The following is a 14,604-nucleotide window of genomic DNA, read 5'->3' as shown; positions in this document are numbered from 1 at the left end:
TTCAAGTTGAAGAGTCAAAACAGTCAGAATTTGAGCCAAAGTTCTTTTTTGACACTTTTTGCAATTTTGTGTGACAAAATGACCTTGGCCACAAAAAACACTCAAAACGCAAAGATCTCATTAGTAGTTAAAAAAAAGTGTTGTTTTTTTGGTCACATCCCAGCCAGCAATGTCACGTGGGCCCCAACTGGGAAAGAGGTGGGCTATGTGGGTACTGACTGGGCATGGGTTTATTTTGGGTAAACTTTGAAGGCCCCATTAGGTTTTGCCTACATTGGCCCCACATTGGCCCCCCACATGGGTTACCTGTTAGGGCCCTACAAAGGAACCATGTGGGCTAGAACCCATGTAGGTCAGCCAAGTAAGGCCCATATGGGTTGCATCTGGGCCATAAAGACTTTGGCTGTAACTGGGACACTGTATGTGGGACCCATATGGTTTGGCCTACATGAGTCCAACGTGTGGAGCCCTCATGGGCTAACCATATAGGCCCGCTAAAGGATCTAGGTGGGCAAAGAAAACCTGGTCTGTAACTGGGCCACTGCATGTAAGACCCATGTGGAATAACTTACATGGGTCCCACATGAGGAGCCCTCATGGGCTAACCATATATGCCTGATAAAGAGCCCGGGTGGGCAAAGAAGACCTGGTCTGTAACTGGGACACTGTATGTGGGACCCATATGGTTTGGCCCACATGAGTCCCAGGTGTGGAGCCCTCATGGGCTAACCATATAGGCCCGCTAAATGATCTAGGTGGTAAAGAAGACCTGGTCTGTAACTGGGCCACTGTATGTAGGACCCATGTGGTATAACTTACATGGGTCCCACATGAGGAGCCCTCATGGGCTAACCAAATAAGCCCAATAAAGGGTCTATGTGGGCGAAGAAGACCTACTCTGTAACTGGGCCACTGTATGTAGGGCCCATGTGGTATAAGTTACATGGGTCCTACATGAGGAGCCCTCATGTGCTAACCATATAGGCCTGATAAAGAGCCCGGGTGGGCAAAGAAGACCTGGTCTGTAACTGGGCCACTGTATGTAGGGCCCATGTGGTATAACTTACATGGGTCCCACATGAGGAGCCCTCATGGGCTAACCATATAGGCCTGCTAAAGGATCTAGGTGGGGGAAGAAGACCTGGTCTGTAACCGGGCCACTGTATGTAGGACCCATGTGGAATAAGTTACATTGGTCCCACATGAGGAGCCCTCATGGGCTAACCATATAGGCCTGATAAAGAGCCCGGGTGGGCAAAGAAGACCTGGTCTGTAACTGGGACACAGTATGTGGGACCCATATGGTTTGGCCCACATGAGTCCCACGTGTGGAGCCCTCATGGACTAACCATATAGGCCCGCTAAAGGATCTAGGTGGGCAAAGAAGACCTGGTCTGTAACTGGGCCACTGTATGTAGGACCAATGTGGTATAACTTACATGGGTCCCACATGTGGAGCCCTCATGGACTAACCATATAGGCCCGCTAAAGGATCTAGGTGGGCAAAGAAGACCTGCTCTGTAACTGGGACACTGTATGTGGGACCCATATGGTTTTGCCCACATGAGTCCCAGGTGTGGAGCCCTCATGGGCTAACCATATAGGCCCGCTAAAGGATCTAGGTGGGCAAAGAAGACCTGGTCTGTAACTGGGCCACTGTATGTAGGACCAATGTGGTATAACTTACATGGGTCCCACATGAGGAGCCCTCATGGGCTAACCAAATAGGCCCAATAAAGGGTCTATGTGGGCGAAGAAGACCTACTCTGTAACTGGGCCACTGTATGTAGGGCCCATGTGGTATAACTTACATGGGTCCCACATGAGGAGCCCTCATGGGCTAACCATATAGGCCTGCTAAAGGATCTAGGTGGGGGAAGAAGACCTGGTCTGTAACTGGGCCACTGTATGTAGGACCCATGTGGAATAAGTTACATTGGTCCCACATGAGGAGCCCTCATGGGCTAACCATATAGGCCTGATAAAGAGCCCGGGTGGGCAAAGAAGACCTGCTCTGTAACTGGGACACTGTATGTGGGACCCATATGGTTTGGCCCACATGAGTACCACATTAAGAGTGCTAATGGGTTAACCATATAGGCAGGTATTTTAAAAGGTTGTTTTGTATTCTGTTACTAGACATATGCTTAAAATCCAAGAAGATGAGTAAAATGACAGAACCCCTGAAGACTCTTTCCAAATTGAATATGAATCACAGCTTTTCTAATTCTCATCAGTCCAGCTGTTAACACTGGCTAAATTGATGAACCACAAATAGACATACATTTTAATATTTTACCATGTTTTACCCAGACCAACCTGCATTTGCAATATTGGACAATTATGACATTTATTTTTTCCTGTCCAGAGTTTTGGTAGTTTGTAGAGGAAGTGCTGAGATTTTGAGGATGTAGCAGTAAGCAATTAGATACAAGTAGGGTGACCACTTGTCCCAATTTTGGCACCATACAACCATCTAGTCTTCTGTCTGGCTTTCCTATTTATTAAAAATATTTACTTTTTTCATTGGTGCTCAGTGGATCCAACACAGATTCAAGTTTTTAACGACACAGTTTAAGATGAAGTGGTAACTTTGTTTGAACATAACACATTTGTTGTGTTGCTGTCCTATTCAGAACAAGCCTGGCTTCAAGGTTCAAGGTTTTTTTATTGGCCATGTATGCATATGCAGTCAATGCTTAGGGGTGCAAAGGTCTCAAGGTAACGTTTTGAAAAAGAGGAATCATTGTGCTCCGCTCATGTGTCGAAGTGTCCTTGGGCAAGACACTGAACCCCACCTTAACTCTGTTTTTTAAGGTTGACGCAAGTGTTCGGCAGCGGAGCCACCACCAGTCTGTGAATGTGTGTGAAAGGGTGAATGGAATTATGACTGTAAAGCACTTTGGGCCTTCAAGGTAGGTAGAAAAGCTCTGTATCCGTGTACGACATTTACCATTTACCAGTATTGTAATTTGTCCTATCACAATCTGACACGTCACCGGACCAACGGACAGCCATTAAAAAAAATGTGACGTCAGCATTAGTCCCAGGACCCTGAAGGACCTCCAACGGTAATTGCAGGCTGAATAGTTTTGGTACCTACACCTACTATACCCTAACTTAAATTCTAAAACACAGAAAACTAATGCTATATACAGTATGTTTTGTGAAACACAGCAGTTTTTAACCTTTTTCAATCCACCCAGTTTTAGTGCATACAAAATGAACCAAGACTTTTATTCCCTGTAACTTGCAATCAACAAACAACACAGATTTAATCTCAGGGCCCTGCAGAAGGGCACTTGCAACCCATCAGTGGGCTCAGGCCAGCTGAATAAGAATTGCAGGCAATTAGATTGCAGATTACAAGTTATTAGACATTTATTTGGATGGTGGTCTTTGGTTGCATTTCAGTTATTAATTTTTGACATTATTTTAACTGTGGCAGTCTAGCTGTGGGAAAGGTGAATGTGTCGTGATGCTGTCCTCTGCGCTGTGTCTCACGCTTTGCAGTGTTTCTGTTTTAACAGAGTGAGCTGGGTGAGGTGAATATCTAATAATTCCCTTAGTTCATCTAATTTAGTGCATGCAATTTTAATTAATTTTTTTTGGAATTATGTTGGAAGTATTTAAATGTGAAATTGGTTGGAACACAGCAGAATATTCCCCTTCGTAGTAACACCTTTGCACTAATATGGGGCGGCGGTGGTGCAGCGGTAGGGCAGTCGACCCATGATCGTAAGATTGCAGGTATGATTCCCGCCTTGCATGCCCATGTGTCGCAGTGTCCTTGGGCAAGACCCTGAACCCCACCTTGCCTCTGGTGGGAGGTTGGCGCCAGTGTTCGGCAGCGGAGCCGCCATGTGTGTGTGCATGGGTGAATGGACCTGTGACTGTAAAGCGCTTTGGGCCTTCGAAAGAAGGTAAAAAGTGCTATATACGCCATTTACCATTTAATCACAATGAGCATAAAGAGCAATTTGCTATTTTTTCTTTTACTTGTGTTAGCTTACAAAAATAGTTTAACATCTGTCATGCAAACTTACCTGACACTACTACTGAAATAAAATGTGTTCATATGCTGGATTGGTTTAGTCTAGTTTTTATAGAAAATTTTAATATGTAAATAAAATGACTTTTTTATTGGAGTAGAAACCTGCCTTATTACAAAAACCCATTTTGACTGTTGAAAAGTAAAAAAAAAATAGAATTAAAGTTTTAATTTTTCTCAAAGGGCAAGCAGGGTGGTTTAAGGAGTTCAAAGTGGTAAGCAGGCGTTGCTGATTGGACGGTTGCTGCGTTTTGAATCTCCCGCTCATTTCCTGATACGGATTCAGTCAGTCGTCCTGGTCCGTCAACGCAAGGAGATTCTGCACTTCTGTCGCACCATTCATCCAGGCCATTTATTGATATCAAGGTAAGATACCTTTTTGGTTTTGTGTTTTGTTTACAGCTCTAACTGGCGATGATAAATGTGGTTCATAAAAGCATGCGCAGCTCGGGAGTGTTGTTCTGTCCTGCAGTTGAATCCATCCACGTTACAGCGGCTTTTGCATTTGAAAGAAGCCGGTGTCACAAACGGGCAGACAACTAGTTTCCACGTGCAGAAGGTTTATTTCCAGACATGATGACAAGTATAGGGTCGCGTCACCGATCATCCAGCCAGTGTGTGTCGGCGTTTCACCGAGGCGTCAAACAAGGAAGCGCATCCTAGTAACAGAGTTGCCAGATTCGGCGGGTTTCCGTCCAATTTAGTGGTTTCTATTTGGATCTTGCGGGGATAACTTGTTTTGGCCATATATAATTTGGCCAGGTTTTGTGTGAAATGTTTTTTTAGTTCGTTTTATTATGAGTCTGAATGATCTTATTTTGAAAAATGACCGGAATTTCTCGGTAAAAATGAATGAATACTAATCAGTCCAGCGGCGAGTTTAGATCCATAAAATGCAAACTCTTTTTTGTTTTAGCTTTTTAGTGTATTATAATGTTGATTCCTCACAAAATGACACCTAAGCGGTATTTCGACCCATTCGCGAGTATTCCTCTAAAATCGAGCGGGTTCTTCTCATGAGCTGACGTGAAGAACACATTATTGAGAACGGTCCCGTTCATGAGAGTCTGCGCTGCCGGCACTGCCCACAGACACACACCCACTGTCTCCGCAGAGCAAAAATGTTTGTCAAAAGCGCTTTATTTTTATATGCACAATATGCACATCCATCTTTGCAGAAGTTTGAATGTTTTTTTGTTTTCCTGGGAGAAACGCAGACACGCTGCCGAGGCCGACTCCATCTGCCGAGATTGACGTCACACACACAGAGCGAAAGCCGGTGACTCAGAGGATGAGTCCTGTTATTTCCAGTTTGGAAAAAAACGCAGGATAATAACCAATATTTAATCAAAAAAATCCTTTTGTGTGTGTGCCAAAGGTAATATTATCATATATATGGATGTTGCTTACTATTAAGGGCTTAGAAATAACAGGGTATAGGCCCCTGTATTGAGTTTCTGGAAGTATTTAATAGTTTTAATTATGCTTTATATATATATATATATATATATATATATATATATATATATATATATATATATATATATATATATATATATATATTTAGAGTAAACGTAATTTTATTTATCATCCTAGAGTTACTTGAACACTTGCTTCAGGGAATGGTTATTTCAGAGTTTAGTTATTTTGTCCCTTGTGTTGGTCAGGTCACCTGCAGCTTCACTCAAGTTGTCGTGACAGACTCGCCGATATAGATTTCATGTCAGCAGTTGTAAGTTTATACTTAAAGTTTTATTTTATTATTTATATATGTAATTAAGCTGTTAACGTTTAACTGCATCTTTCTATCTTGTGATATTTTCTCTATTTAAAAAGGTTGCTGTGGTTGGAGTAATTGGGGACTCTTGGACGATGCAACCAGAAGAATGATGGGCTTCCTCATGTCCAATGAGTTGGCTCTGCAATATAACCTGTTTGGACGTCATGGAGAGAATAAATTCTGCTAACTGCGTCTTTTTGATGTCTTCTATGGTAATTAGAGTTGAATTTATTAATTTATATTCATCACTGACAAATGATTTAGTAAGTTTAATCCCAGGCTAAAATGAATACTTTGTTTTTTGTGATTTCTTTTTAGGGGCAGTGAAGAAAAAATGACATCACCCAACCAGTCCCACTAAAGGAAGTGGAGAAGGGCCTCTCCAAATGGTTTGTTGGAGCTCGTGACAGGGGAGGAAACCGAGCTATAAGGACTCAAAGAGAGCTTGAATATCAAGCCGATGGAGCTTGTTCTCAGGAACCGTCAAGGATGCTATGAGTATTTTGTTTTACTGGATTTATTTATTTTTTCGTCACATAATTGGCACACATTAAGGTTGTTCATATTGTACTGTACCAAGTGAAGTAGTTCTTTATTTTATTAATTAACTGTTGTATGTTAGATCCTGTGTGTTATCTGTTAAACCTTTGGGTGACCTTGCCATGGTCTTGTATCTCGTTTTCACAATGCAGGATCAGGATAATTTATTTTCTTTTATTAAATTGAAACATTTTAAAAGCATTTTGTTGACGTCATTTGGAAAATTATGTTGTGAAACAGTGGGATTTTACAGAATCTTCTCATTTGGGTTTTAGGAAAGCTAGATGGAAAAGAAGACCCTATAATGGTTCACTGGTATATAGCACTGTAGGAAAACACAGGTGGGACCTCAATGGCAACACTGCACAAACCCACTCATGGCCCACATGGTGGCTTATTTAGGTCCCACATTAACCCAATATGCAATACTAATTGATGCTTAAGTGGGGCCAAAATGGGTCATGGATGATTACCTGATTGGGGCCCATCTTTGCCCTGTTTCAATCATACTTCCAGCCCACAGATGAAGAACTACGAGTTATGGTTAACTATGAGTATGGTTCTAATGCTACTTACCCACTAGGGGCCTACAGGAAACCCACTGACCACCCACTTCAAGCCCATGTGGGCACACACAGTTGGGGCCACCATGGAAACTGCGGACAAACCCACTCATAGCCCACATTATAGCCCATTTAGGTCCCACATAAAACCCATATGCAATACTGATAGACATATTAGTGGGGCCAACGTGGGTCTTGTGTACTTTTCCCAGTTGGGACCCATATGGGTCCTGTTTTAATCCCACTTCTAACCCACAGGGGTGAAAATATGGGCCCAATGTCAGTTCTAATGCTACTTACCCACTTGTGACCTACAGGAAATACACTCAGCACCCACTTCAAGCCTATGTGGGCATACACAGTTGGGGCCACCACGGAAACTGCGGACAAACCCACTTATAGCCCATTTAGGTCCCACATAAAACCCATATAAGATACTGATAGACACATTATTGGGGCCAAAGTGGGTCTTGGGTAGTTTACCCAGTTGGGACCCATATAGGCCCTGTTTCAATCCCACTTCCAGCCCACATGGGCAAAAATATGGGCCCTACATGGGTTCTAATATTATTTACCAACTTGGGGCCTATCTGACACCCACTCAGCACCCACTTCAAGCCTACGTGGGCATACACAGTTGGGGCCACCACGGAAACTGCGGATAAACCCACTTATAGCCCACATTAAAGCCCATTTAGGTCCCACATACAACCCATATGTGATACTGATAGACACATTAGTGGGGCCAAAGTGGGTCTTGGGTAGTTTACCCAGTTGGGACCCACATGGGCCCTGTTTTTATCCCACTTCCAGCCCACATGGGCAAATATATGGGCCCTACATGGGTTCTAATATTATTTACCCACTTGGGGCCTAACTGACACCCACTCAGCACCCACTTCAAGCCTATGCGGGCATACACAGTTGGGGCCACCACGGAAACTGCGGACAAACCCACTTATAGCCCACATTAAAGCCCATTTAGGTCCCACATACAACCCATATAGGATACTGATAGACACATTAGTGGGGCCAAAGTGGGTCTTGGGTAGTTTACCCAGTTGGGACCCACATGGGCCCTGTTTTTATCCCACTTCCAGCCCACATGGGCAAATATATGGGCCCTACATGGGTTCTAATATTATTTACCCACTTGGGGCCTAACTGACACCCACTCAGCACCCACTTCAAGCCTATGCGGGCAGACACAGTTGGGGCCACCATGGAAACTGCGGACAAAACCATTTGGGGCCCACATTTTCTGCCCATCTTTAAACCATATGGGGCCCACTTGGCTTTGCTGGCTGGGATTTCAAGTTGAACAGTCAAAAGTGTGAGATCTTGAGCCAAAATGTTTTTTTGACACTTTTAGCACTTTTGAGTGACAAAATGATTGTTGGCCTCAAAACGCACTCAAAAGGCAAAGATCTCATCTTTGGATCAAAAAAAGTATTGTTTTTTGGTCACGTTTAAAGTTGTACAGTCAAAACAATCAGAATTTTAGCCAAAATGCTTTTTTGACACTTTTAGCACTTTTGAGTGACAAAAGGATTTTTGAGCACAAAACGCACTCTAAAGCCAAAGATCTCATTTGTAGTTCAAAAAAGTGTTGTTTTTTTGTTCACATTTCAAGTTGAACAGTCAAAACTGTGAGATCTTGAGCCAAAATGTTTTTTTGACACTTTTAGCACTTTTGAGTGACAAAAGGATTTTTGAGCACAAAACGCACTCTAAAGGCAAAGATCTCATTTGTAGTTTAAAAAAGTGTTGTTTTTTTGTTCACGTTTCAAGTTGTACAGTCAAAACAGTCAGAATTTTAGCCAAAATGCTCCTTTACACTTTTAGCCCTTTGAGTGACAAAATAATTGTTGGCCACAAAACGCACTCAAAAGGTAAAGATCTCATCTCTAGTTCAAAAAAGTGTTTTTCCTTGGTCACATTTCAGGTTGAACATTCAAAACTGTTAGATCTTGAGCCAAAATGTTTTTTTGACACTTTTAGCACTTTTGAGTGACAAAAGTAGATTGAGCACAAAACGCACTCTAAAGGCAAAGATCTCATTTGTAGTTTAAAAAAGTGTTGTTGTTTTTTTGGTCACATTTCAAGTTTAACAATCAAAACAGTTTGAATTTGAGCCAAAATTCTTTTTTGACAGTTTTTGCACTTTTGAGTGACAAAATGACCTTGGCCACAAAAAACACTCTAAAGGCAAAGATCTCATTAGTAGTTAAAAAAAGTGTTGTTTTTTTGTTCACATTTCAAGTTGAACAGTCAAAACTGTGAGATCTTGAGCCAAAAAATTTTTTTGACACTTTTAGCACTTTTGAGTGACAAAAGGATTTTTGAGCACAAAACGCACTCTAAAGGCAAAGATCTCACTTGTCGTTTAAAAAAGTGTTGTTGTTTTGGTCACGTTTAAAGTTGTACAGTCAAAACAATTAGAATTTGAGCCATAAAGTTCTTTTATAACCTTCAGCCCTTTGAGTGACAAAAGTATTTTTGGCCACAAAACGGACTCAAAAGGCAAAGATCTCATCTATGGTTCAAAGAAGTGTTTTTCCTTGGTCACATTTCAGGTTGAACATTCAAAACTGTTAGATCTTGAGCCAAAATGCTTTTTTGACACTTTTAACACTTTTGAGTGACAAAAGGATTTTTGAGCACAAAACGCACACTAAAGGCAAAGATCTCATTTGTAGTTCAAGAAAGTGTTGTTTTTTGGTCACGTTTCAAGTTGTACTGTCAAAACAGTCAGAATTTGAGCCAAAATGCTCGTTTATAACCTTTAGCCCTTTGAGTTACAAGATAATTGTTGGCCACAATACGCACTCAAAAGGTAAAGATCTCATCTCTAGTTCAAAAAAGTGTTTTTCCTTGGTCACATTTCAGGTTGAACATTCAATACTGTTAGATCTTGAGCCAAAATGCTTTTTTGACCCTTTTTGCACTTTTGAGTGACAAAATGACCTTGGCCACAAAAAACACTCAAAAGGCTAAGATCTCATTAGTAATTAAAAAAAAGTGTTGTTTTTTTGGTCACGTTTAAAGTTGTACAGTCAAAACAGTCAGAATTTGAGCCAAAATGCTTTTTTGACACTTTTAGCACTTTTGAGTGACAAAAGGATTTTTGAGCACAAAACGCACTCTAAAGGGCAAAGATCTCATTTGTAGTTTAAAAAAGTATTGTTTTTTGGTCACGTTTAAAGTTGTACAGTCAAAACAATCAGAATTTGAGCCATAAAGCTCTTTTATAACCTTTAGTCCTTTGAGTGACAAAAGGATTTTTGGCCACAAAACGGACTCAAAAGGCAGAGATCTCATCTGTGGTTCAAAAAAGTTATTTTTTTGGTCACACTTCAAGTTGAAGAGTCAAAACAGTCAGAATTTGAGCCAAAATGCTTTTTGACACTTTTAGCACTTTTGAGTGACAAAACGATTTTTGGCCACAAAAAACATTCAAAAGGCAAAGATCTCATTAGTAATTAAAAAAAAGTGTTTTTTTGGTCACATTTCAAGTTGAACAATCAAAACAATGAGAATTTGAGCCAAAGTTCTTTTTTGACACTTTTTGCAATTTTGTGTGACAAAATGACCTTGGCCACAAAAAACACTCAAAAGGCAAAGATCTTATTAGTAGTTAAAAAAAGTGTTGTTTTTTTGGTCACATTTCAAGTTGAACAGTCAAAACTTTGAGATCTTGAGCCAAAATGTTTTTTTGACACTTTTAGCACTTTTGAGTGACAAAATGATTGTTGGCCTCAAAACGCACTCAAAAGGCAAAGATCTCATCTTTGGTTCAAAAAAGTATTGTTTTTTTGTCACGTTTAAAGTTGTACAGTCAAAACAATCAGAATTTTAGCCAAAATGCTTTTTTGACACTTTTAGCAATTTTGAGTGACAAAAGGATTTTTTTTTAGCTCAAAACGCACTAAAAAGGCAAAATATCTCATCTTTGGTTCAAAAACGTGTTGTTTTTGGGTCAGGTTTAAAGTTGTACAGTCAAAACAGTCAGAATTTGAGCCAAAATGCTTTTTTGACACTTTTTGCACTTTTGAGTGACAAAATGACCATGGCTACAAAAAACACTCAAAAGGCAAAGATCTCATTAGTAGTTGAAAAAAGTGTTGTTTTTTTGTTCACATTTCAAGTTGAACAGTCAAAACTGTGAGATCTTGAGCCAAAATGTTTTTTTTTTGACACTTTTAGCACTTTTGAGTGACAAAATGATTGTTGGCCTCAAAACGCACTCAAAAGGCAAAGAGCTCATCTTTGGTTGAAAAAAGTGTTGTTTGTTGGTCACGTTTAAAGTTGTACAGTCAAAACAATCAGAATTTGAGCCATAAAGCTCTTTTATAACCTTTAGTCCTATGAGTGACAAAAGGATTTTTGGACACAAAACGGACTCAAAAGGCAGAGATCTCATCTGTGGTTCAAAAAAGTGTTGTTTTTTTGGTCACACTTCAAGTTGAAGAGTCAAAACAGTCAGAATTTGAGCCAAAGTTCTTTTTTGACACTTTTTGCAATTTTGTGTGACAAAATGACCTTGGCCACAAAAACACTCAAAACGCAAAGATCTCATTAGTAGTTAAAAAAAAGTGTTGTTTTTTTGGTCACATTTCAAGTTGAACAGTCAAAACTGTGAGATCTTGAGCCAAAATGTTTTTGACACTTTTAGCACTTTTGAGTGACAAAATGATTGTTGGCCTCAAAACGCACTCAAAAGGCAAAGATCTCATCTTTGGTTCAAAAAAGTATTGTTTTTTGGTCACGTTTAAAGTTGTACAGTCAAAACAATCAGAATTTTAGCCAAAATGCTTTTTTGACACTTTTAGCACTTTTGAGTGACAAAAGGATTTTTTTTTTAGCTCAAAACGCACTAAAAAGGCAAAATATCTCATCTTTGGTTCAAAAACGTGTTGTTTTTGGGTCAGGTTTAAAGTTGTACAGTCAAAACAGTCAGAATTTGAGCCAAAATGCTTTTTTGACACTTTTTGCACTTTTGAGTGACAAAATGACCTTGGCTACAAAAAACACTCAAAAGGCAAAGATCTCATTAGTAGTTGAAAAAAGTGTTGTTTTTTTGTTCACATTTCAAGTTGAACAGTCAAAACTGTGAGATCTTGAGCCAAAATGTTTTTTTTTGACACTTTTAGCACTTTTGAGTGACAAAATGATTGTTGGCCTCAAAACGCACTCAAAAGGCAAAGAGCTCATCTTTGGTTGAAAAAAGTGTTGTTTGTTGGTCACGTTTAAAGTTGTACAGTCAAAACAATCAGAATTTGAGCCATAAAGCTCTTTTATAACCTTTAGTCCTATGAGTGACAAAAGGATTTTTGGACACAAAACGGACTCAAAAGGCAGAGATCTCATCTGTGGTTCAAAAAAGTGTTGTTTTTTTGGTCACACTTCAAGTTGAAGAGTCAAAACAGTCAGAATTTGAGCCAAAGTTCTTTTTTGACACTTTTTGCAATTTTGTGTGACAAAATGACCTTGGCCACAAAAACACTCAAAACGCAAAGATCTCATTAGTAGTTAAAAAAAAGTGTTGTTTTTTTGGTCACATTTCAAGTTGAACAGTCAAAACTGTGAGATCTTGAGCCAAAATGTTTTTGACACTTTTAGCACTTTTGAGTGACAAAATGATTGTTGGCCTCAAAACGCACTCAAAAGGCAAAGATCTCATCTTTGGTTCAAAAAAGTATTGTTTTTTGGTCACGTTTAAAGTTGTACAGTCAAAACAATCAGAATTTTAGCCAAAATGCTTTTTTGACACTTTTAGCACTTTTGAGTGACAAAAGGATTTTTCTTTTAGCTCAAAACGCACTAAAAAGGCAAAATATCTCATCTTTGGTTCAAAAACGTGTTGTTTTTGGGTCAGGTTTAAAGTTGTACAGTCAAAACAGTCAGAATTTGAGCCAAAATGCTTTTTTGACACTTTTTGCACTTTTGAGTGACAAAATGACCTTGGCTACAAAAAACACTCAAAAGGCAAAGATCTCATTAGTAGTTGAAAAAAGTGTTGTTTTTTTGGTCACATTTCAAGTTGAACAGTCAAAACTGTGAGATCTTGAGCCAAAATGTTTTTTTTTTGACACTTTTAGCACTTTTGAGTGACAAAATGATTGTTGGCCTCAAAACGCACTCAAAAGGCAAAGAGCTCATCTTTGGTTGAAAAAAGTGTTGTTTGTTGGTCACGTTTAAAGTTGTACAGTCAAAACAATCAGAATTTGAGCCATAAAGCTCTTTTATAACCTTTAGTCCTATGAGTGACAAAAGGATTTTTGGCCACAAAACGGACTCAAAAGGCAGAGATCTCATCTGTGGTTCAAAAAAGTGTTGTTTTTTTGGTCACACTTCAAGTTGAAGAGTCAAAACAGTCAGAATTTGAGCCAAAGTTCTTTTTTGACACTTTTTGCAATTTTGTGTGACAAAATGACCTTGGCCACAAAAAACACTCAAAACGCAAAGATCTCATTAGTAATTAAAAAAAAGTGTTGTTTTTTTGTTCACATTTCAAGTTGAACAGTCAAAACTGTGAGATCTTGAGCCAAAATGTTTTTGACACTTTTAGCACTTTTGAGTGACAAAATGATTGTTGGCCTCAAAACGCACTCAAAAGGCAAAGATCTCATCTTTGGATCAAAAAAAGTATTGTTTTTTGGTCACGTTTAAAGTTGTACAGTCAAAACAATCAGAATTTGAGCCAAAATGCTTTTTTGACACTTTTAGCACTTTTGAGTGACAAAAGGATTTTTGAGCACAAAACGCACTCTAAAGGCAAAGATCTTGATATGGTGCCTCTGTCGGACCTCTCCCCCCTCTCCTCTCCGCTTGGCTGCTGATTCTCTACACCTGCGACCACTTACCTCATCACCTCATCCGCCTTCTTAAGGAGCCACAGGATCATCAGTCTTCGCCAGTCCGTTGCCCCTGATGGTGCATAGTTGGTCCTCAAGTCAAGCTATTGTTCGTTTTTGCTACGTCAAGCCTATGACTAAACCTGTCTCTCTCTCTACTCACCCTCAGGAATCCAGTACCACGAGTGGTCGCTCGAATCAGTTCCCAGCCGTTCTCATCAGTCTGTCCTCTCCTGCGGTCCCACCACGAGCCTCTGCCTCATCAAGTGTCTCCACCTTCGTCAACATCGGCCTACGGAGAAATCCACCAGTGACGCCGCTAACTTCTGTCTTTCAGTTCGGAACCGACATCTGGACCTGCTCACGTTCTGCTCTCTGCTCCTCGTATTAAAACTCTTACCCGCCAACGCTCGCCTCCCGCTGTGTTTCTTCTGGGTTCCAGCATCTGGGTTCGAAAAGTGTTCTGTAGCCATGACAGAACGGACTGGCCATAATCCCAACCCAGCTGACCCAGAAGGACTCAGATTAGCCGTTTCCCAACAAGGCATTATGCTGGGACGTCAAGCGGACGCTCTGTCGCAAATGGCGGCTGCCCAGCAGGATCTCTTTCATCGCCTAGATGGTATGACCCAGACCTTACATGAACTAACCAGCCAGTTTTCCCAGGTTTCGCCTGCCACAGTCCATACTCCTGTCGTCCCAGCTCCTTCCGCTTCCGGAGTGCCGTCCGCAACCGAAAACATCCGACTCCAACCGGAACCTTTCTTCGGGGAGGTGGAAGCCTGCGGAGGATTTTTGCTGCAGTGCCAGTTA

At 40.5% G+C, this 14,604-nt stretch overlaps 2 long non-coding RNA genes across 4 annotated transcripts; both read left to right on the top strand.

Annotated features, from left to right (window-relative positions):
* The first annotated feature begins 3,930 nt into the window (after positions 1–3,930).
* On the top strand, positions 3,931–6,572 carry LOC111946799. Of its 3 annotated transcripts, XR_002872559.1 has the most exons (5): positions 3,931–4,417; positions 5,269–5,429; positions 5,719–5,783; positions 5,888–6,043; positions 6,150–6,572. It is a non-coding gene; the product is annotated as an uncharacterized LOC111946799 (long non-coding RNA). The 3 variants fall into 3 exon arrangements; XR_002872557.1 differs by lacking the exon at positions 5,269–5,429 and having other exon boundaries at positions 3,937–4,417; XR_002872558.1 differs by lacking the exon at positions 3,931–4,417 and having other exon boundaries at positions 5,208–5,429.
* A 7,251-nt stretch (positions 6,573–13,823) lies between these two features.
* Positions 13,824–14,198, top strand: LOC111946740. The gene is made up of 2 exons (XR_002872482.1): positions 13,824–13,870; positions 13,961–14,198. It is a non-coding gene; the product is annotated as an uncharacterized LOC111946740 (long non-coding RNA).
* Positions 14,199–14,604: the final 406 nt, after the last annotated feature.

Source organism: Oryzias latipes, chromosome 21, assembly GCF_002234675.1.
Source record: "Oryzias latipes chromosome 21, ASM223467v1".
NCBI lineage: Eukaryota > Metazoa > Chordata > Actinopteri > Beloniformes > Adrianichthyidae > Oryzias > Oryzias latipes.
This window is presented reverse-complemented; position numbering and strand designations above follow the sequence as displayed.